This window comes from Pantherophis guttatus, chromosome 8 (genome assembly GCF_059756535.1).
Source record: "Pantherophis guttatus breed Tessera chromosome 8, ASM5975653v1, whole genome shotgun sequence".
Lineage (NCBI taxonomy): Eukaryota > Metazoa > Chordata > Lepidosauria > Squamata > Colubridae > Pantherophis > Pantherophis guttatus.
The window spans coordinates 61365755-61390146 of record NC_142070.1 but is presented as its reverse complement, the minus strand read 5'-3'; the positions used below and the strand labels follow the sequence as shown (position 1 = coordinate 61390146).

The 24392-nt window shown below is 38.8% G+C and overlaps 1 protein-coding gene across 4 annotated transcripts in view; it reads right to left on the bottom strand.

Moving 5' to 3' along the window:
- The window catches only part of GABRB1 (gamma-aminobutyric acid type A receptor subunit beta1), a 277599-nt gene that overhangs the window by 237145 nt on the left and 16062 nt on the right, over window positions 1-24392 (bottom strand). The gene's annotated exons all lie outside the window — the stretch shown is intronic.

Genomic DNA, 24392 nt, shown 5'->3' with positions numbered 1-24392 from the left:
AACAACTGTGGAGAAAATTGAATTTTTTTCCTCAAAACATTCTGCATGACCCACCAAATTTTTATCCAAAAAGCCTTAACTTTGCTACAGGTCCACCAAACATGATAATACGTAGCATCCAACATTTTGGCTGAACATTAGGGTACATACATGACAACTTTTTAGGATCTAAATGCCATCTATAAAACATTTTATAAAAATTTTCTCTCAGATTTTGCGACTGTGTAAATTTAACGTTCTGAACCCAAATTTTTTCCCAAGTTTCCAGCATCACTGGTTCTTCAAAATTCTGTGCCCACTTAATCATACAATCTTTAACTAATTCCGTTTCTGAATCTCTTTCTAACAAAACATTATAAAGCCTTTTAATATGCATTGGACCTTTCTCTCTTATATGTCTAACCAATTCTTCCTCATGCAACATAATACCAGTTTTTTGGTCCTCTTTCCATCTCAGTTGTAGTTGATTGTATTGTAACCAAGTTAAATTAAACCCTTCATCCAACAGTGTCTGTAATGTCTTCAGCTGCCATCTGCCCGCATCTGTGAAAAGAACCTCTTTATATAAAAACCCCCCGAGTGACATTATATTTGTATTCCACAAAGTATGACCAAGATCCAGCCACAGCGGTATTTTGTAATCCCATTTGAGTCGGTGCTTCTTCCAAACTCTCATCAAAGAGTCTCTAAGTATATGACTTTTAAATACTTTATCTACTTTATCGTCGTAAAATAAGTAAGCATGCCATCCAAATTCAAGATCAAAACTTTCTGCATTCAATATTCCAGTCTTTTTACTTCCAAACCAATCACTTGTTAAAGTTAAAGCTGCTGCATCATAATATAACTGTAGGTTTGGGAGTTTAAGGCCTCCTCTTTCTGGAACATCTTGCATAATTTTCAATTTCACTCTCGGCTTCTTCTCGTTCCAGACAAACTTATTCACACCAGACTGCCAAACTTTCAGTTGTTTATCACTTTTAAGCACCGGAATCATTTGAAACAAAAACAGAAATCTTGGCAAAATGTTCATCTTAACTGCTGCTATTCTTCCAAGTAAAGACAGTTGCAGCTTTTTCCAAGTCTCCATGTCTTTCTGAACCTCTCGCCACAACACCTCATAATTATTTTGAAACAATTTCATATTTGATTCTGCAACCTGAACTCCAAGATATTTTACCTTAGGTACAATTTCAAAACCTGCCCTCCTTTCAAGCTCATGTTTACGATCTTGTGTCATATTTTTAACTATCATTTTAGTCTTTTTTGAATTCAGTCTAAAACCTGAAACTCTACCATAGTCTTGTATAATGTCCTTCATCAGGATTGTTGATTCCATTGGTTGTGATAGGGTAACAACCAGATCATCTGCAAATGCCTTTATTCTATAATCCTCTTGCCTTATCATTATGCCTTTCAAAATTTTAGAGTCCCGTATTGTATTTAGCAAGACTTCCAATGTTAAAATAAATAAAAGTGGGGACAACGGACATCCCTGTCTTGTTCCTTTTTCAATTTTAAACTCTGTCGTCAGACTTCCATTAATAATAATCTGTGCCTTTTGCTCTTGATAAATTGCTGAAATCGCCTGTATAAATTGGTCCCCCAAGTCCATCTTTTTTAAAGTCTTTAGTAGAAAATTCCAATCCACTCTATCAAAGGCCTTCTCTGCATCCAAAAAAACCAGCACTGCAGGGATCTGTTTATTCTTCTCAAGATATTCCAATAAATCTATTACTTGCCTTACATTGTCCTTCATATATCTACCCTCAATAAATCCCGCTTGGTCCTCATGAATCACCTTTTGGATTACTGGCATCAACCTGTTGGCTAATACTTTCGCATAGATTTTATAGTCTGTATTCAAAAGAGATATTGGTCTATAATTCTCTGGTTTTTTAGGACCAACTTGTTCTTTTGGTATCAAAGATATATAAGCAGTTGTCCATGATGGGGGTATTTTACCCCCTTGTTGAATATTGCAAAATAAATCTCTAAGTTGTCCCACCATTTCAGCTTGTAAAGTTTTGTAATACACTGCAGTCAAACCATCCGTACCAGGAGCTTTAGCTGTTTTTAACTGTTTAATTGCTGCTATTATCTCCTCCTCTGTTATAGGGTAATTCATTCTTTTCTTTTGTTGATCAGTAATTTTTGTAACTCTCTTGTCATTTAAATATTTTTCTATAAGTCCATTCTGCAGCTCCTCTTTGGCATATAGTTTGGTATAATAGTCCACAAAAGCTTCTTTAATTAATTTTTGTTGAAAAATTTCTTTCCCTCCAATATCAATACTATCAATAGTCCGTATACTTTGTTTTTTCCTCAATGTGTAAGCCAACCATCTGCCCGGTTTATTAGCATTGCAAAATGTATTATGCTTCGCATATCGTAAGTTTGTTGCAACTTGTTCCGCCATAAGCATTTGAAATTGGTCTTTCAAAAGTTTTATAGCACTTCGTATTCTTTCATCTGTTGGGTTTTTAATAAGTAACTGTTCTTTATTCTTTATTTCCGTTTCCAATTCAAATCTTTTCTTTTGTCGGAACAGTCTATGTTTAGAGTTCATGTAGATAAGTACCCCTCTCATATAAGCTTTACTTGCGTCCCAAACAATTTCAATTGGGGTACCTTTATTCAAATTTGTTTCAAAAAATTCTTTCAAATGCTTTTTAAGTTCTATTGTATTTTTTTCATATCTAAACAAGTTCTCATTTAATCTCCAAGAACGTCTCTGAACCTTATCCATCTCAATTTCTATCCATACAGGGCTATGGTCAGTCAAAATTCTTGGAAAAATCTTTGTTCTTTTTGTCTTAACAAGTAGATCATTTGACAACAGGATAAAATCAATCCTAGAAAAGGATCTATGTCTATCAGAAAAGAAAGTGTAATCCAATTCTTTTGGGTTATGTATTCTCCAAACATCTTTTAGTTCCATAACTTGTTGTTTTTCCATTACTTCCACCTCCTTTTGCTTATCTTGAGTTTCTATCTCTTGTTGGTTTTGCTTTTGGAGAACCTTGTAGTAAAATTCTTCCGCTTTTTCAACAGTATTTAGCTGATATCTTTCTCCTTAATATCTCAATATTATACCAACTGGAACGTCCCACCTGAATGAGATATTTTGTTTCTTTAGCTCAGTCACCAAAAATCCAAATTTCTTTCTATCTTTTAGAATCTTAGGTGGCAACTCTTTATATATCCAGATCTTTCTTCCATACAGTTGTAGAGTAGAATTAAAAGATCTTTGCACAATATCATTTCTTATTTCTTTATCTGTGAAATAAATCACCACATCTCTAGGCAATTGCCTTTGCTTTGCAATCCAAGAATTTATTCTATAAGCCTTGTCAATCTTACAAGATACCTCCTCAGGATGAACCTTTAAAATCCCGGCCAGAACTTGAGCAGATATTTTTCTTAAATCATCTCTATTATTTTCCTGTAACCCTCTCATTTTGACCGCAAATTCCGTGAGCCTGTATTGCATCATTGTAATTTCTTTTTCAATCCCTTGCTTTATATCTTCTGCATTGTAAGTCTCGTGACCAGCTTCCTTTTTAGACTTTACTTCTAAGCTATTGTCTTGAATATTTATCAAATCATTTTCAATTATTTGTATTTTATTGTCCAAAGTATAAATCTTATTATCAACTTCCTCCATTTTAGACTCTAATAACTTGATATTTGTATCCATCTTTATAACAATTTCTGAAAAAGCATTAGTCACTGTTACAATCTTTCGTTGCAAATTATCATACTTTAGTTGTATCATTTCTTTAATTTCTTGCCTAAATTTTTCAAGTTTCTGGTTCACAGTCTCGTGATATCTTGCTATTTCCTCCTGGAGAAATTCTTTTAAATTAAAGCCATTCTGCTGAGTCTGTAAACTCAGAGCTTGCTCACATAATTGCAAATGGGGGAACACCCCCCCCCCCGCTGCTTGTTTATCAAGCTTTATTAGTTTTAACGCCATCCTGCCACACAAACTCTTTTTAAAGAAAGAAAACTTTTCCCCAAACAAGATCAAGTACAAATCTCCAAGAAAAAAGAAACTTAAAATAGATATTTTTCTTCCAGATTCTAGCCAGCACTGTTTATTCCGCTACTTTGTAGCTTGTTACGGAAGGACTTTCACTTTCGGCTTTCTTCTTCTTCCCAAGTCTCAGCAGTCACCATTTTAAAGTTTTTTTTTCCTTCACTCTAAAATGCTTATAAAATCATTAAGAATACTTGCGATTTAGGGTCCCAAATCCAAATCTCGTCTTTTTTAATTAATCCATCTGTTAGTTTCATTGATTGGTCCGGTTCCAGTGCCTAGCTCTGCAAAAAGGCAGAGTTCTCCCAAAGCCCGGAGCAGTGGCGAGCGGGAATAGGGAGCCACAACCTGCTCGTCCCCAAGAGTAAAAAAAAAACTCTGGGGACTTCGCAGGGGCTCTACCTGCCCTCGCCTGCTCTGACTCACATTCCCTTCAGGAAATGGAGTTTTTCTAGCCGCCTTTCAGATGTAAAGGCGGCTCTTTACAGGCATCGGGGCTGGCGGTCTCAGAGGACCGTCTGGCGGTTAATAGCCCTGTTATTCTGTTGTTATTCTGTTATTATTCTGTTATTTTTAGGTTGTGGGATCAGCTAAAATCACTGTTCATGGCAATGACCACTCCTAAGACCAGAAGATCACTGTTCTATCATGTCTTAATCATATTTAAACTATGGTAAATACATGGTTTCCTCATGAAGATCACCCAAAGGTACAGCTGATTTAATTTGAAGTGGCTTAACATGTATAGATATCAGTTTGCCATGCAAAATTAGTACTTTGGGAATTGCATTGAGTTTGCTTCCTGCTGCAATTCAATATACTAGTTGTATCTTTTAAAGATCTACCTATGCATTTCTGGGATTGCCTGCTGTGGCATCAGTCTATTCTTTAACATCTAAAGGAGAAGATTTCCTCTGGGCCCCTACTTCTAACAGTTCATTTGCAGAGATTATGGAGTCAGGTCCTCTCTATTATTGCCACCATTCTCTGGAGCAGCATTTCTTTGGAGGACCCTCCTCAATTTTGGCCTTTCAAAAAGAGGATGTCACACTTCTCGTTTTAAAGTGTTTTGTTTCAAAATTACATGAAATTAATTGATGTTTTAATTCAAATTCTTGACTCATTCTCCTCATATAAAAGAAACCCAAAGCTAAATAAATTTACCTCTGCTATAGACTAAAAAAAGAGATGCTCTTATACCAATTCCCTAATCCTTAAGGCAGCAACACCCCATTTAAACATTTTTATGTGCCTCACAAGATTTGAATTGGCAAGCAAAAAAAAAAAAAAAAGCAGATTGTGACATAACACTGGGAAAACTAAAAACAATGTGGTGCAAAAACAGAGTATACTTTTAAAATTCAGAGCTTAACAGGATATGCTCTATTAATTCAATAGATCATCCGCTGGCTTCAGGGAACAGTTGAGTCTATCCAAATTAAGGTGACTGGAAAACAGTGACACATCCAGCTGGTTATCCATATCCCTTATTCTGAACTGTACCATGAGTCTGGCACTCTCTAACCCTAGAGTCAAGTTGCCTCTGGAGAAAAATAATTCAACTGGAGCCTAATCTCCAAAAGAAAATGTCAAGAATATTGATAAGACTAAAATATTAATATAAGAGAACTTCAATTCAAGGAGATTAAATTTAATCTGGCCAGCAGTTACAAACTCTTCCAGATCTTCACCTCTACTTTTAAAGATTGAATGTTCAGTAGAATATATATAATAATAATAGAACCGGAAGGGACCTTGAAGGCCTTCAAGCCCAACCCCCTGCTCAAGCAGGAGACCCTGTACCATTCAGATAAATGGTTGTCCAGTCTCTTTTTGAAAGCTCCAGTGATGGAGTATCCTCAACTTCTGAGGCAAGCTGTTATATTGGTTGATTGCTCTCGCCATTAGGAAATGTCTCCTTAGTTCTCTCATTGGTTAGCTTTCATCCATTGTTTTGTAGGGAAACAATAATAAGGATATAATAAATAATACTAGAATATGATATACTGGTATACTAGATTCTGTAACCATTAGGTTCCTGTAATACATACGTATGCCTTTGTATTTGTGTCACATATATTATGCCTTTATATTTGTATCTCCTGTAACAAACATATTCTGTTATTAGGCCTCTGTAATGTATCTGGTATTTGTCAAACATATGTCCCTGTCAGCCTCTGCCTTTACTGCTTTGGCTGCCATAGTAACGGGAGGGGGGAGAGCTAGGTAGCATGGTGGGGGGAAGCGTGCTGCAGGAATCGAAAGCGATAGTTAAGCCACCGGACTGTATCTTGCTGTATCAGGAATGCCATGACCGTTGACCCAACAGCAGCTGTACCCGAGCTGCTGTCAGGTCAACGGTCATGGCATTCCTGATTGATGACGCTGCCAGACGTGTGCTTCCACCTGACCCCTGGGAGACCTTTGGATTGGATGATTTACGGTGGACAGTGGGAGGGGATGCTTTCTATATGCACTTTTTGCGCTTATTGCCTTAGATTCTGCTTTCCTTTGGTTGCGTTCACTTCATTTTCTAGTAAAAGTACCTTTCTCTATAAACAATGGAGTTTGGGTCATTCTTTCCTGGACTTTGAAGGAAGCACACCTGACATTAAGCAGAATCTATTCTCCAGCCATCCCGGATAAACACTGAGGGGGCTGAACCCAAAATATGACTGACTAAGAGAGTGAAGGAGACCAGATGGAAACTTCTGGCTCTACTATAATTTCACTTCAAGCAGAGAAGGAAGCCGCAGAATGGATGGAAAAAATTTGGCTGAGAGAGGAGCCAGAGGAAGCTAGATGGTTGAGGGGAGTAGGAAGGTTGCCGGACCTGGGGAGGACCCCCCAAGGAGTAACCAGCTCCAGACCCCGTAAGGGAGAGGCAGTGTGGCTGCAAGAGTAAAAGGAGAGCCTCATGATTGCTTAGGCGATGCAACTCCTCCGCGATGCCGAGGAAAGCCGGAAAAGCTGTGAGCCTTATGTATTCCCTGTGGTCGAAGGGAGGAGACTACCCCAGGCTGGATCCAGAAGAGACAGCCTGTGGGGGAGAGGAAGAGGAAGCTGGGGAAGAAACATCTCAGGCTTCTGGAGCTCAAGCGAGGGATGCAGCAGCCCAGGGACCCCCAGCCTTGCAGGCCCCACCCCGCAGACACAAAAAGCCAAAAATTCCCCCCCTAACCGGAAAATATGATGGGAATCTGAAGACCTTGGGGCTTTTCTTGACCCAAGTGTGGAACCACATGCAGGACTGGGGGGAGGATTACTTATCAGATGCGGCACGAGTGAGATGCGTCACAAATGTCTTAGAGGGAGTAACAGCTGAATGGATGGTGGTCCTCAACAATAATAACTCCCCCTTGCTGAGGAATTACAACTTGTTCATGGGGGCTATTAGGAGGCGATTTGAAGACCACCTAGCTGAGCAGAAAGTGAGGATGAAGGGTATCCAGCAGGGCCGGAGATCGGTGGCAGAATACACCCAAGAATTTCGCAAACTGGTGCCCTACATGACAGGGTGGTCAGAAGCGGCCCTACTGGAGAGTTTCAAGGACGGACTAAATGAAGACATATACAAAGACTGTAGAGCACGGGGGGTCCCCGAAGACTTGCAGAGTTGGTACGTAGTAGCTGAGGATGTGGACATCGAGCTGGCCCGAAGCCGACTCCGAGGGGGCCGTGCAGGGGACCCGTCATCCTCCTCCTACCGCAAAGGAGCACCAAAGACGGGCGCGGGGAGAGCGGAATTCAAACCCAAATCGAAGCCCTTGACGTGCTTCAAATGTGGAAAGGAAGGCCATCGGGCCACCAAATGTTTCTCCAAGCCAGTGCCAAAATCTACCGGCTCGGGACCAAAGAAGGCTGACAAAGCACACGCAAAAGCTCGCAAAACCACCCTGAAAGGAGAAGTCCTTGAGTTCGCTCCCTGAAACCAGGGTGAGTTGGGAACTCCGACCATGGCGGACAACAGGGGGATGGACTCCGACTCCGATGATCTGGTGAGTCATACTAAGGGCCCCATGCTCATCCCCATAGAAATAAGGGTGCCATCCACAGGGGCACATGTGCAGATGTTAGCCCTATTAGACTCTGGGTGCACAAGGTGCATAATCAACCCAGAAGTGGTGGAGAAAATGGGCCTGAGGCTAAAAACAAGGCCCATTGCGTTCTGCCAGTTGGACAGATCGATTGCAAGAGGTGGCCCAGCCAGCTTTGTGACCAAACCCATTGAAATGCAATTGGGGGATCATATAGAGACCCTCAGTTTTATTGTGGCCCCTGGCATGGAATGACCCCTCATACTTGGACTGCCCTGGCTCCGTAGATGGAACCCACCTGTTAACTGGAAGACGGGGGTTTTGCGCATTCGCACCAGAAAACCGAGACTAGAGAGGGAAGAAACTCCCCTGTAGGATGGAGTAGGGCGGAAGGGCGGAAGTGGCAATAGACCACATCGAAGGGGAGGAAAAGATTCCAAAGGAGTATTGGGATCTCCGAGAAGTTTTTAGTGAAAGGGCCTCGGATGTGCTGCCCCCCCACAGAGCTACGGACTGTACCATTGAAATACCATTGAAATACTACCATTGAAATACTTGCTCCCTAAGCCAAAGATCTACCCCACAACCCCTCGAGAACTAGGGGAATTGCAAAAATTCATTGATAAAAACCTAGAACGGGGTTTTATCCAACCAGCCAGACCAAGGGTGGTGGCGCCTGTAATGTTCCGAGAAAAGAAAGATGGCTCCTTTCGTTTGGTAGTTGATTATAGGAATCTCAAAAAGGTCATCTTTTTGATTTCATCCCTTGTTCTAAAATCCCTTCAGCTAAAACCGTTGCAAATGTCAGGTGTGCTTCCTTCAAAGTCCAGGAAAGAATGACCCAAACTCCATTGTTTATAGAGAAAGGTACTTTTATTAGAGACGAAGTGAATGCAACCATAGGAAAGAAGAATCTAAGGCAATACACGCGAAAAGTGCATATAGAAAGCATCCCCTCCCATTAAAGAGGGGTTCTGTGGGTTATCCTGTGGTGGGTCTGGGATTGGCACAAACTCTTGGCAAGAGGCCATCTTAAATGGAGTGAAACCAGTGCTGCTATGTATGGAGTTATTATACGCCACCTCCGCAAATGGCAATAAGTCCACCCAGTTATCTTGCTGGTAATTTATGTAACATCTTAGGTACTGTTCTAACACGGCATTGGTTCTCTCACAAGCCCCATTTGTCTGGGGGTGGGGTGGGCGGAGCTTAACCCCTGGGCAGAGCCTATTAACCCTAAAAACTCCTTCCAAAAGTTGGAGGTAAATTGCACACTCTTTATACGTTAGCTTACTGAAACCGGAACATTCATCCCCTTTGCGTCCGAACCAGGACTCTCCTCCGGTCCCCATACTGATAGAAGGGGAACAACATTTTGAAGTTAAGGAAATCTTGGATTCTAGGAAGCATCACAGTAAAGTGCAGTATTTGGTGGCCTGGAAGCATTTCCCATTATCTCAAGCTGAATGGGTGAATAAACGTGATGTCCAGGCACCAAAGAAAGTTCAGTTGTTTCACACCAAATATCCTGATAAACCCTAATTTCTGTGTTGTGTTGTTTTCTCTTTCCCTATTTAGGACTAACATCTCTTCCGCAGAGGGGCCGAATGTCAGCCTCCGCCTTTACTGCTTTGGCTCCATAGTAATGGGAGGGGGGAGAGCTAGGTAGCATGTGGGGGGAAGCGTGCTGGAGGAATTGAAAGCGATAGTTAAGCCACCGGACTGTATCTTTGAAGCTGCTGTCGGGTCAACGGTCGTGGCATTCCTGATAGATGACGCTGCCAGACGTGTGCTTCCACCTGACCCCTGGGAGACCTTTGGATTGGATGATTTACAGTGGACAGTGGGAGGGGATGCTTTCTATATGCAATTTTTGCACTTATTGCCTTAGATTCTGCTTTCCTTTGGTTGCATTCACTTCATTTTCTAGTAAAAGTACCTTTCTCTATAAACAATGGAGTTTGGGTCATTCTTTCCTGGACTTTGAAGGAAGCACACCTGACAGTCCCTGCCATTTGACCTGAACCCATATCAATCTTCTTTCTGTTTTTTCTTGTGCCATCTAAGAGCATGGTACGTATCTCCAAGGGATAATTTATACCTCAGCCCTAATTTATGTTTGATCTGGATAAGTTCCTGCCTTGCAAAACCAGGGGGCCAAATGGCCAATTGAGAAAACAAAGGAATGCTCAAGGACAACTAATTGGGAAGTTTCTATTCTTTTGCAGGGCAAGAATGAATACTCGAACCTAAACTAGGAGGCCAGAATTGGGTACTAAGCTGACGTCTCTGAGGGTATAAAAGGACGCCATACCTTCCCCAAGGTGTGGCTATCTCCTCGCATGCATTGTATCTGTATGTTCTAGATATAGTTCCACCCAGTATTTTGTTTTTGACCTCCTCTTCTTTGTAGGAGCCACTCAAATATTGCAACACTGCTATCATGTCTCCCCTAGTTCTTCTTTTCATTAGACTAGACCTACCCAATTTCTGTAACTGTTCTTTATATGTTTTAGCCTCTAGCCCTATTATTATTCTTGTTGGTCTTCTCTGCATTCTTTCAAAAATCTCAACATCTTTTTTATATTGTGGTGACCAGAACTGGATGCAGTATTCCAAGTCTTACTTCCAAGTCTTATTCCAGGTCTTACTAAGGCTTTGTAAAGCAGTACTTCTATTTTATCATTTATCATATCATATCATCATCAAACTGGGAATTTTTAATCTTGGAACATTACCTTAAGTAGACATCAGCAAAGAGGATCATTGTTCTGTAAATGGATGGACATTTTTTTTTATGGGTGCTGCTTTTAGAAAGGCCAAGACTTCTATTTGCTGATAATTAATACTCCATTTGTCAAATTCCTACAGTGCTTCTCTCAGATTATTTGTCCTTGTAAGTGGTGGTTGTAGTTAGCAAATTATTCAACTAAGTCATTAATATTAGTGATAGAACCAAAATATACTCTTCTTGATTTTGGCAAAGGGATGGACTGATCTTATTCTGAGAGAGATATTGTGATGATGGCATTTGATTACTGCAATCACTTAATGGTCAATAGACAGTTTCCTACCTTCTCCAATATTTAGTCTTGGAACTGAATTAAATGTAGATTTAAAACCAATATCTACTGCATAAAGAGTGCTTCTGGGGATATTCTATATTACTGTAATAGATGGTAAAGGGTTATACAATAATCTACAGTCGATTTTGGAATCCTAACTATTCTACTACAGTTCTCTTTTTTATTATTATTTTCAGTCCATGCCTGCAGTTCTTGTATTTTCCATTAGCAGAACAATATTCTACCTTCAATCAGCAGTGAAATATCAGTTTAAAACTTGAAACCCAGCCCTTCTAATATATTGAATTCTAGCAAGGCAGCAACTGGGGAAATGCTTTTTGTGGACTCCTCTTGCCATTCTGTTTCTTGCATATATTTTATCTATCTAGTTTTTCCTGATATCTTGGTTAACTGATCAAAATGGATAAATATTGACAAGCCACTTTCACTCCAGTACAGTACAAGTAAAAATAGTCAAGTTGCTGACTATTCAATTAATCTGCAATATTTGATACTGACACTAAGAAAAGCTGAATGAGAGGTAAGATGCAGCTTTGGGTGTAGAACACTACTATTTGATTTGCTGGCTTCTACAATATCAGAAAAGGGAGATGATCATGAATCATTTACAAGAAATTCCAGATCTGTTAAAGGGATTACATAAAGGGAGATTTTAGCTACAATATATAATCTGATGTCTGCTGTCAGAAGGGGTGTTTAGGGACCTAGATGATAACATAACTTTAGTCAACCGAGCCTGTAGTACAGTGGACTAAAGCACTGTTATTAACAGATTAACAACTGCTGCTTGCAATTACTGCAAGTTCAAATCTCACCAGGCTCAAAGTTGACTCAGCCTTCCATCCTTTCAAAGGTAGGTGAAATGAGGACCCAGATTGTGGGGGCAATAAGATGACTTTGTATAAATATACAAAAGTATGAAGGCTATTGCTTAACACATTGTAAGCCGCCCTGAGTCTCCGGAGAAGGGTGGCATATAAATTAAAGCAAAAAAAAAAAAAAAAAACCACTAGCAATCTTCAAGAGAAAACAAAGGTGGTATTTCTTCTATTATGGATGGAGATAAGTCATAGTGTCTCACAAGTGAAATCCACAAAAATGTAACCATCATATAAAAATACAGTTGTATATATTGGAAATTAAGATTTGTGGTGATAAAATAGTAAGGTAAATACTTAGATTAAGAGGTTATAATGTTTCTTAAATTTGTGTTTTGATATTGATGTTAGAAGAAGTAATGGAGAAAATTTAGGAAAGAGTTAGAATGAATTTTGATTTATATTTGGATATAAAAATGAGTGGAGTTTATTTGGGAATTAAGATTTGTGGTGATATAATAGTATGGCCTAAATTAAGATGTTAGAATTTATGTTAAAAAAATTTGTTTTGATTTGTAACTTTAAAAGATGCAATGAGGAAATTTTGAATGGAGTTTGTTAAAAAATGTAAGTGATTGTACCTATTTATGACCGGATCAAGACTTCGTTCTTAAAATATATATTTTATGTTTATGTTTGAAAAAAATAAATAAAAAATATTTTTTAAAAAAATCCAACCATCATAGCACCTGAGGGAAGGGCAATGGATGGAAGTTTGGCACAGGGAGATCCAACCTGGAAATAAGAACAATTTCCTGAAGTGAAAATGATTAATCAATGGAACAGCTTGCCTCCTGGAGTTGTGGGTGTTCCATCACTGGAAGTTTTCAAGAAAAGAACATTTGTCTAGGATGGTACTCCTGGCTTGGGAGACTTCAATGGCCCTTTGAGCCCTATCATTCTATATTTTCTGATCCACATCTTAATGATTCCTTCCAGAGAGATAGTCCCACAAAAATCAAATTTGTGTAGTAAACCAACTTCTCAGATTTCATGTATATCACACTTGCTGAGAAAGAATAACCTCGCTACGTAATTTTAAGGATGTAAAATAATTATTCTAACATTTTGAAGTAATTCCTTGACTATTTATTAACAATGAAAGATCTCTTCTTAAATTCTAAAAAATGTGTTCGGGTTTTCAAGAACAATCAAGCCCATATAATTTTTTTGCAAAGTTCCATATGATATACATATAATCAACAATGCCACTCCTGGCAGAGGAAATCACATAGATAATATGTATAAAAATACAGAGAATATATCCCTTCCAAATGTGTCTCTAGGCTATTTACTTGGCAAACTTTTTAATCTATTAAAGTTTCAGAAAATGAGTGGGAGGAGAGTCTGACAAATTATTATAAAACCTAGACTATTGAAAGCTCAAGCAGAAATTATCTCTAAACTAGAGAAATTGAAATATTTGCTATCAGTAAGCTGTACAGCACTAGTCTAATTTAAATTTATAGTGCCCTCGGCCAAACTAATTAGTGAATTTCCACAGAAAGTTATTTTAGTCCCAACTCTAATTAAAATATTTGGTAATAAAAACAAACTTTTTATGTCAGTTCCCCAGACTAAACGAAGGGAAGATTATAATGGTGTGGTTCTGGCAAGTACAGAATGTTTTCAATTTCATATAAACAAAGAAGATACTATTGTTAAAAGAAATTATCATACTTGTGTAAAAGATCAAAACTCAATGTTGCTGACTACTCTACTGTAAGCAAACTGGTGTAAGGATCGCCTCTCCTTCCAACTTAAGAAAGTACGAACTCTTGAAATGTGGTTGTTCAAAATGATTCTTTTATTAAGCAGAAGTGACAGCCATCCAGCTAAAGCAATCTGAATACCCTTAGGCAAAGCAGTAGGATTAAAGTGGTAGAGACCCCTCCCTTTAAGTCAGAATGCAGATTTTAGCCAATACACAAGTGTGAAGATGTTTTCTTTACTATTTCTTATGAGAACCCGAACAAACATGCATTCCCACCATTTACTTTAAAGTGAGACAACCCACATGGCTATCATAAAAATTCCTGCAGGTAAAGGAGATCTCAGGGCTCTTTGGTGCCAGGATATAGGTTGTAAAGTATATGTTGACACAGGCGATGCTAGAGAATCGAATCCAAGTGATCCCCCTCCTCCAACTGAATGGCAGTATCACTTTTAAGGATCTGACATGCTACCCTCCCTAGAAAGCGAAAGTGTCCACCTGAAAAAAACAAAATATACACAAGATTTCATGATAGTATATTAACAAGGTTTGTTAGGATATTGGGAGTGAAATTTTCTCAGTAAGATTGGAGCCCTAACCTGGTGTTTAGCGATCCATTCATTGTGTGCTGATGGTAAATGTTTCCAAGCGACTAAGTATTGGATTTTCCCTCTGTGGATCCTAGAATCAAGGATTTCCTTGATTTCAAAGTGTTGTCCACCTTCAATCATGATGGGAACGGGTGGTGTAGATGCAGGTGGTCTGAGGGATGAGATTACTTCTCGCTTGAGTAAACTAATATGGAATACTGGGTGGACTTGCCTGAGTGTCTTTGGAAGGAGTAGTTCAACTGCTACTGGATTGATCATCGGAGATGATCCTTTGTGGAGCTCCATGAAGTCGATAAATGTGTATTAGGAATAATTTGGCTAAACGTTTAGCAGATGGGATCTTTTGGCAGGATATAAAATGTGCCTGTTTTGAAAATAGGTCTGTCACGACCCGAATAACAGTATTTCCCTCACTGTTTGGCAATTCCACGATGAAATCCATACCGATCTCTCTCCAAGGCGCTGAAGGTTCAGCTACCTTCTGCAATAGACCTGGGGATTTCCCCTGGCGTCTTTTTGCTGCTGCACAAATGGGGCAGCTAGCTACATAGCTTTCTATGTCCATTTTAAGTGATGGCCACCAAAATTGTCTTTTAATCAGGTGTAAAGTTTTCACAAACCCAAAATGTCCAGCTAATTTGGAGTCATGGCACCTTACCATTAAGCATAGTCTTTGGCTGGCAGGAACATACAACTCCCCCCCCCACCCAAGCCAAGTCTTCTTTCATCAGACAGCTGGATTTGTTGTTCAAAAACCATTCATCAGTGGCCAATGCTTGTTTAAAATTTCGGGTGGTGTCATTGCCCGTCAATGTCTCTTGGTTTGCCTGGGATCTGGTGACTATTTAGGCAGCTAGTTGATTGTTTTGTACTATGGGTTTGATTACGTCTGGCTTTGCACTATTGTATTGCGGTTTTCTGGATAGCGCATCCGCCAGAAATTTTTTTTCCCCGGGAGATATTTTAGAGTAAAATCAAACCATTTAAAGTACTGAGTCCATCGTATTTGTTTTGGGGAGAGTTTCCTTGGGGTCTTTAGGGCTTCTAGATTTTTATGATCAGTCCAGACTTCAAAAGGAGTCTTACTACCTTCTAGGAAGTGCCTCCAGGTTAACAACACCCAACGAACTGCATAAGCCTCTTTCTCCCAAATGACCCACCTTTGCTCAGTCTCATTCAACATTTTGGATGTGTAAGCGCAGGGTTGTAGTTGGTCTTACTCATTCTTCTGAAGCAGGACCGCTCCTATTGCCACATCGCTGGCATCTGCTTGTATGACAAATGGTTTCTCTGTGTCTGGGTGTTTTAGAATTGGTTCTGCCGAGAACAGCCGTTTAAGTTTTTCAAATGCCGCCTGACATTCCATTGTCCAGTTCAATGGCTGCTTCGGTTTAGGGTTGTCCTCCTCCTTTGTTTTTAAGAGCTTGGTGATGGGCAGGGCAATCTGAGCGAAAGCAGGGATAAACTGGCGGTAAAAGTTGGCAATACCCAGGAAGCTCTGTAACTGTTTACGCGTGCATGGAGGGTTCCAATCAAGTACAGCCTGTACTTTTAGAGGATCCATCTCAACCCCCTGGTGTGAAATGCGGTACCCCAAATAGTCAATCTTCTCTTGGTGGAATTCACATTTGGAAAATTTAGCATAAAGTTTGGCAGAGCGGAGTTTGTTTAAAACCACCCTGACTAGTTTTACATGTTCTGCTTTGGTCTCGGTATAGATTAAAATGTTGTCCAAGTAGACCAGGACCCCCTTATATAAATGCTGATGCAGCACTTCATTTATTAACTGCATAAACACTGCAGGGGCTCCTTGTAACCCAAAGGGGAGCACCTTGAATTGGTAGCAGCCAAGGGGGGGTGTTAAATGCCGTTTTCCACTCATCCCCCTCCTTAATTCTGACAAGATAGTAAACCTCCCTTAAGTCCAGCTTTGAAAAAATTTCCCTTTAACAAGGTGTGTAAGCATATCTTTCATAAGGGGGAGGGGATACATGTTCTCCAGACTGATTGTATTCAGATTTCTAAAATCAACACATAGGCGTTTTGAGCCATCTTTTTTCTCTCTAAATAGCACTGGAGCTGCGATTTTTGGTTGGGCTGGCTTGATGAAACCCCTTGCTAGGTTTTTCTCAATAAATGTCCTCAGCTCTTCCAACTCCCTTGGTGACATGCTGTACATCTTGGGTTTAGGGAGTTTTGCGCTGGGTAAGATTTCTATTGCACAGTCAGTGGCGCGGTGGGGGGGGAGCTCATCTGAGGTTTTTTCACTAAAAACCTCAGCTAAATCCTTGTATTCTATGGGTATGCTCTCAGTTGGTATGGCGTGACCAAGCATGGGTGTTTCTCGATTCTCTGCCCCCTCAGTTCCTTCATGTGGATTCTCAGCAAAAGTCACATTTCTCTGGAAATTTATGATGCCTTGTTTCCAGTTGATTTTTTGGGTTCCATTTTTTCAGCCATGCAAGGCCCAGAACTAACGGCCATTCCATGCCAGGTACCACTATAAATGTAAACCTTTCCTCATGGCTTCCAATGCCTATATGTAGAGGCTCAGTGGCAAAAGAAGCTGGCTCCCCTCCTGCTATTGACCCATCTAGTTGGCAGAAAGCAATAGGGGTTTTCAGCTTTCTTATGTTAATCCCTAACTTCCTTACTAAGGTTGGGCTGATCAAACAATGGGTGCACCCTGAATCCACTAGGGTGGGCATACTTATCTCCCTGTCCTGGTTTGGGATAAATAGTCTTAAGAGGAGGTTAAGCAGTTTAATTGGTTTGCTTACCAGTGGTTCATCATCTGGATCGCTTCTGAATGAGTGTGATTCCTCCTGTTCAGATGCCAGGGTTTTCTCCCCAAAGAGGGGAGGGGATGGGACTTCTACGGTCTCCCTGCTCCTCAGAGCAGTCTCCTTCCCATGCCGAACCAGTTTTGCAGGGCCCTCCCCCGGTGGGTGGTTCCGGGCAGGTGTTTGCGAATGACACTCTGCAGCTCGGTGCCCCTCTTTTCCACACTTGAAATAGGCTGAAGGTCTCGGAGAGAATGCGGTTTGTGGTTTGGGGGGCTCTTGCTTCCATTGGGTGAGGATTTCTTCCATGCTCTCCCCGCTCGATACTGGTTTCTGGCCATATCAATCTCAGCTTCTTCGGTGGTGACATGCCATTCATGTAGGTGATTCGGTGCACCTCGGGCCACGCAGGCATTGTATAGATCATCACTCAGCCCGTCCTTGAAACAGCTCACCAAAATATCTTCCGGCCAGCGCACACGACACACGAGGTCCTGGAATTCTTCAGTATACTCTGCTGCTGGCCGTCGCCCCTGCTTTACCACCTTAATGCAGTCGCATGCTTTGCGATCTGCCAGTAGGTCTTCGAACCGACGTCGCAGGGCCATCATGAAATGGTCGAAATCCCGCAGTTCTGGTGCATTGGCATTATGTAGGGTCACCATTCATCTGGCTGCGGCACCCTCTAGGGCTAGGGTCACAACTCGCACTCGGGATCCTTGGGTTTGGAAATCACGCCCATACTCTTGCATGTAGGTTAGCACATGTGCCACAAAGAATCCTAATTGTTGCAGATTCCCATCAAACTTCACCCCAAGCGGGGAGTTTCTCTTTCCAGTTGTGGGACCTGGGGCTGATTGGGAATGGGCGCCAGTGTGCATGCTGCCTGGGGGGGAGGGTTTGCTGGGTCTTCTCCCACTGCTGCAGCGCCCTCTGCTCGATAGGCAGGCTCCAGAAGGGGAGTGCCTCCTGTGGCCTCATCCACGACAGCTGCCCTTTCCGCGCCCTTTGGTTGTTGTCCTGGCTCCCTTCGGATGTTGAGATTTTCCAAAGTTTCCATCACCAATTGGGTTATATGCCTCTTCAGATAGTCCTCCCTCAAGGGTGCTTCAGTCAGTTCCCCCCGGTCAGTAAGGGCTTCTAGTTCCAGTTTCCACCCCAGTTTTCGGTTGCCACGGTTGAGGGTGACTCCTCTGGTTTTCTCATCCCAGCTATCTTTCTTCCCGATGCCAATTGACCAGCGGGGCTTTTCAGGATTCTCCAGGATTACCTCATTCTCTCTGATGGGGTGCACGAAACAGGCATCCGACTGGGTGGCTGTTGCTGTCTCTTCCCAGCAATCAGTTTCTCCCAGCTCTCTGCTTCGTTCTGACATGATTTGCAAGGTCCCCTCAGTAGAGCGAAGATTGCTTCTCTGGGTTGACCATTTTGCAGATCTTGCTTTCTATAAGGATCGCCTCTCCTTCCAACTTAAGAAAGTACAAACTCTTGAAATGTGGTTGTTCAAAAGGATTCTTTTATTAAGCAGAAGTGACAGCCATCCAGCTAAAGCAAGATCTGAATACCCTTAGGCAAAGCAGTAGGATTAAAGTGGTAGAGACCCCTCCCTTTAAGTCAGAATGCAGATTTTAGCCAATACACAAGTGTGAAGATGTTTTCTTTACTATTTCCTATGAGAACCCGAACAAACATGCATTCCCACCATTTACTTTAAAGTGAGACAACCCACATGGCTATCGTAAAAATTCCTGCAGGTAAAGGAGATCTCAGGGCTCTTTGGTGCCAGGATATAGGTTGTAAAGTATATCTTGACACAGGCAATGCTAGGGAATCAAATTCAAGTGTCCCCCCTCCTCCAACTGAATGGCAGTATCACTTTTAGGCATCTGACAATATTACCAAGACTATTATTTCTATTCTAGACAGTACCGATAAAAATTGAAAAGACTTATTTTCAACATCTTAATAAGATAACAAGGAAATTTATATGGCAAGGAAAAAAAGCAAGAATAAGTATGAAAATGTTACAGGACACAAGAGTACATGGAGGATTTGGACTGCCGAATTGGGAATTATACTTCCAAGCAGCAGCATTGACTTGGATGAAGGAATGGCTTGAATTAAGAAATATTAGACTATTAACATGACTTACAATTGGGATTCGATGCATTTCTATGGTATGGTAGAAGTAAGATACACACATACTTTCATAGACATTATATAAGAAACGCATTGTTAGGCATGGCATGGGAGAAGGTTAGAGATAAATACTATGTGAAAATACCAATATGGTTATCAACAATGGAAGCTTTAATACATCCAAATATTTTTAATTTCAGAAATATTGTTAGATACAAGGAGTTATTAACAGATAAGGGGGAATTGAAGGGGAAGCGAGAATTGGAAGAACAGGGGATTGAGATGGATTGGTATATGTATATGCAAATTCAAACAAGATATGAGAAAGATATTAAACTATATGATTTTCACTTAGAAAAGACAAGAATTGGCTAGGATACTCACCGGAACAGAGGATAAATTAATTTTTAAAAATTACATTTTTTTTAATAAAAAGTTTTTTATTTTAAACACATTAAAATAAACACAAAACACAAAACATACAACACTTATGTACATATCATTTTTCTGTTGTTATCAGCTCATTTAAGGTGATCCTTTCTTATTATTACATACTGTATATTCTAACTTTTTCATTAATCTGCTTAAACAATCTAACTTCATTTATATCGACTATACTAAAGTTTGATCTGCAACACAATCTCCTTCCCCCCCTCTTTTTTCTTTTATTCCTTTTTTTCATTTTTTCTTTTCTCCCACTAATCATACCATCTGTGCCACACTCTATAATAATCTGTATCCTCTCTTTCATTAATTTCCTTTGTTAACTTGTCCATCTCTGCACATTTGAGGATTTTTTTAATTAAGTCCTCTTCAGTTGGTGGACATTCCTTCTTCCAATTCTGTGCATATATTATGCGAGCTGCTGTTAATATATGTAGTGTTAAATATTGTATATCTTTTGTATAATTTTCTATTGGAATCCCTAGTAAAAATTGCTCTGGCTCTCCCTTTATTGGTTCCTGTATTATCTCCTCTAGAAGCTTTTTAACTTTGGCCCAAAATTGCTTTGCCACTGGACAGGTCCACCAGAGGTGATAGTATGTTCCATGGTTATTCTTACATTTCCAGCATTTAGGTGAATTACCAGGGAACATCTTTGCTATTCTAGTTGGCGGAAGATGCCATCTATGAAATATTTTCGTCTGGTTTTCCTTGTATGCCGTTGATATTGTCAATTTCATTTTTATTTTCCATATCCTTTCCCACTTCTCTAATTCTATCGTATGATTAAAATTTCTTGCCCATTTAATCATAGTGTCTTTCACTGTTTCCTCTTCCATTATATACCGCAATAAAAACTTATATATTTTACTAATTAGTTTTTGATCCTTTCCATATATAATTCCATATATAATTTTGTTGTTTTGTTCCAATTGTATCTGATTGGTCTTTGTATCCTCTGTATATTTTGATCTGATTTGCAAGTACGTCCACCATTCGACTTCCCTATTCAAGTCCTGCTCTAATTCTTGTTTTGTTTTTAGTTTTTCCAATTCGTTTAATATATCCCTATATCTAACTATTTTGGTCCAATCTAATAAATTTGGATAATTTAATGTTTCGTTGGGTGAGATCCAATTTGGTATTCTCGTATAATCTTGTTTTTTAATTTTGTTCCAAATTAATGATAATGAGTTCCTAATTATATGTCTTTTAAAATATCCATGTGATTTTGTTTTTTGCCCCATAGAAATGCATGCCATCCTACCTGTAAGTCGTGATCCTCGATTATTAAGGTTCTTTTATTTTCCAACTCAATCCATTCCTTTATCCAGGTCAGGCATGCTGCTTGATAATAGATCTCCTAATCAGGCAGGGCTCCACCTCCTCTATCTCTAGTATCTTGTAGGGTTTTTAATCTAATTCTGGGTTTTCTCCCTTGCCAAATAAACTTTGCAATCAATCTATTTAGTAAATCAAAAAAACTTGTTTCTATTTTTATCGGTATAACCTGGAAGAGGAACAGTATTTTGGGCAGAATATTCATTTTTATTGCCACCACTCTTCCCATCCATGAAATTTGAAGGTTCTTCCAATTTTCCAAGTCTTTCCCAATTTGCAGCATTAATTTATCGTAATTATATTTTTTAATTGAGGAACCTCTTGCTGTTAACCAAATCCCTAAATACTTTATTTTCCTTGTTATCTGAATATCTGTAATGTTCTCTAGTTCTGTCTCTTGTTTTTTTGTAAGATTTTTTGTTAGCAATTTAGATTTCTTTTTGTTAATTTTTAGACCAGCCACTGCGCCGAATTCCTCTATTTTTTTAATCAATTTGGGGCCTGATTGTAGAGGTTCCTCGATTACAAACACCAAATCATCTGCAAAGGCTTGCAATTTATATTCTTCTTTTTTTATCTTCAGTCCTTTAATCTCCCGATCTTCCCTGATTTTTGTTAAGAATGGCTCCAATGATAGAATAAAGAGAAGTGGGGAAAGTGGACAGCCTTGTCTCATGCCTTTAGTAATCTCAAATTTATTCGTCATATCCTGATTAATAATTACCCTTGCGGTTTGTTTTGAGTAAATTTTTTCAATCATTTTTTCAAATTTTGATCCAAATTCCATTTTTTTGATTTGTTGTATCATATATTTCCAATTCAAATTGTCAAAGGCCTTTTGGGCATCAAAGAAAACCAGTGAAACCTGTTTCTCTGGGTGGGCTTCATAGAACTCTAGAATGTCAATTATAATCCGTATATTATTTTTAATTTGTTGCCCAGGCAGAAAACCATTTTGGTCCAAATGTATAAACTTTTCTAGAACTGTCTTTAACCTTGCAGCAATAATTGACATATATATTTTATAATCAGAGTTTAATAGCGAAATAGGCCTATAATTTTGCACTAATTGCTGGTCTGAATCTTCCTTGTGTATAAGTGTGAATAATTCTTCTGTCCATGTTTTGGGTATGTTTGATTGTTGTAGTGCTTCATTAAATGTTTCAAGCATTAATCCTCCTGTTTGTTTTTGTATTATCCTATATAGTTCAACTGTTATTCCATCTGGTCCTGGTGTTTTATTGCTTTTTTGCCTTTTTATTGCAAATTCGAGTTCTATTTCAGAGATTGGTCGATTTATTGTGTCTTTCTGTTCCTCCGTGAGCTTATATAGATTTGTCTCCTCTAAATAGGTTTTAATTTCTGATTCTAATGTTTCTTCCTGTGTGTATAGTTTGGAGAAAAAAGATTGAATTATTCTTTTCTTATCTTCTTTTTTGTATTGAATTTTCCCTTCCTCGTCTTTCAGACATTATATCATTCTTTTATCCTTTTCCTTTTTTAATTTATAGGCTAACCATCTGCTCACTTTGTTTGCATGTTCAAAATAGTTTTGTTTTGCCATCTTTATTTTCATAGCAATTTCTTCTTGGGTTATCAAATTTAATTTGTGTTTAGCCATTCTCCAGTCCTCTTTTACTTTCTTATTTTGTGGATCTTTCTGTAAAATTCCTTCTATTTTTTAAAGTTCTTCCTATAAATTATCTTGTTGGGACTTTTTCTTTTTTCTTTTCTTTACCATATATGCAATTGTCAAACCCCTAATGTATGCTTTTAATGTGTTCCATAAATTTTGAGTCGACGTGTCTTCTTTCTTATTTATTCTTAGGAAGGTCTCTAATACTTTTTCTAAAAATTGCTTATATTCTTTCTCTTTACATATGGTTTGATTCAGGGTCCATCTCTTATATCTTTTCTGTCCTTTCCATTGAATAATTATCGGGTTATGGTCAGCCCATTCATTTGTTCCTATAACTGTTTTTTCTAAGTCTAACTGTAGTTGTGTTGTCTTCCAGGCCATATCTATTCTGGACCAGGATTGGTGTGGGTGGGAGTAATATGTATATTGTTTTTCTTCTTTGTTAATTTCTCTCCATATATCCCTTAAATTTAGTTCTAGTACCATGTTAAAAAACTCCTTAGGAAGTGTTTCCTTTTTTTAAAAAAAATTCTTATTGCTGTAATAATCTCTTTTACTGTCAACTATAGCATTATAGTCTCCTATCATACACATGTTTTCTATCTCTTGTTCCAATATTCTGTTATGTACTTTTTTGTAATATTTCTGTTGATTTTTATTTGGGGCACATAGCACTACCAATAAGATTTGTTTATATTCCGTATTTAATTTTATCATCAAAATTCTGCCCTCCTCGTCTGCATAAACTAGTTCTGAATTTATTCTTTCTTTTACATAAACTGTGATTCCTCTTTTTTTCTGTTGCAATAGTGATACATATGGTCTTCCTAATTTCTTATTTTCAAGTAATAAAAAATTACATTTTTTTACTTGGCATTGAATTAGAGGAAGAACAAGTAAAGGAAACAATGATAGCTTGGGCTAAGAATTTTGGATACTCAGTTGAGCTAGACAAATGGCAACAGTTATGGGAAAGGAATTACAAACTAACAATGTCCACTGCTTTTAAAGAGAACCAATATAAAATGTTTTATAGATGGCAGATGTCCCCTGAGAAACTGGCAAAAATGTTTAAAGATAAATCAGCTAAATGTTGGAAATGTCACCAGTTACCAGGGTCTTATTATCATATGTGATGGACATGTCCAGAAGTTAAAAACCATTGGAATAAAATTAAGATGTGGTTAGAGGAAATTATACAACAACGTATTGATTTAAAACCAGAACTGTTCCTACTGGGTATCCTTCCAGGGAAAATTAGCAAAGAAAATACTTATTTGATTATACATGTAATAACAGCTGGAAGGATTGTTTTTGCACAAAATTGGAAAGCAGAGAAAATACCTCTGGAAGGAGAAATAATTAAAAAAAATTTAGACTGTGCAGAAATGAATAGATTAACATTGAAGATTAAAGAAAGAGAGGATTCAGAATATTTTAAGATATGGGATCAATTTTACTATTGGCTAGAAAAGAGATATAGAAATTAATAGCTATGTAAAAAATGATATAATTAGAATATTGTACCTTTGGAGAAAGGTGAAAATGAAGATAGAAGAAATAACAAAAGAAAAAACCAGATGAAGTCATGGAGAAAACACTGAGATGTCACACGGAAGGGATGATTGATGTATTAAATGTTTGTTTGTCTATAAAATAAAAAAAAATCAAAAAAAAA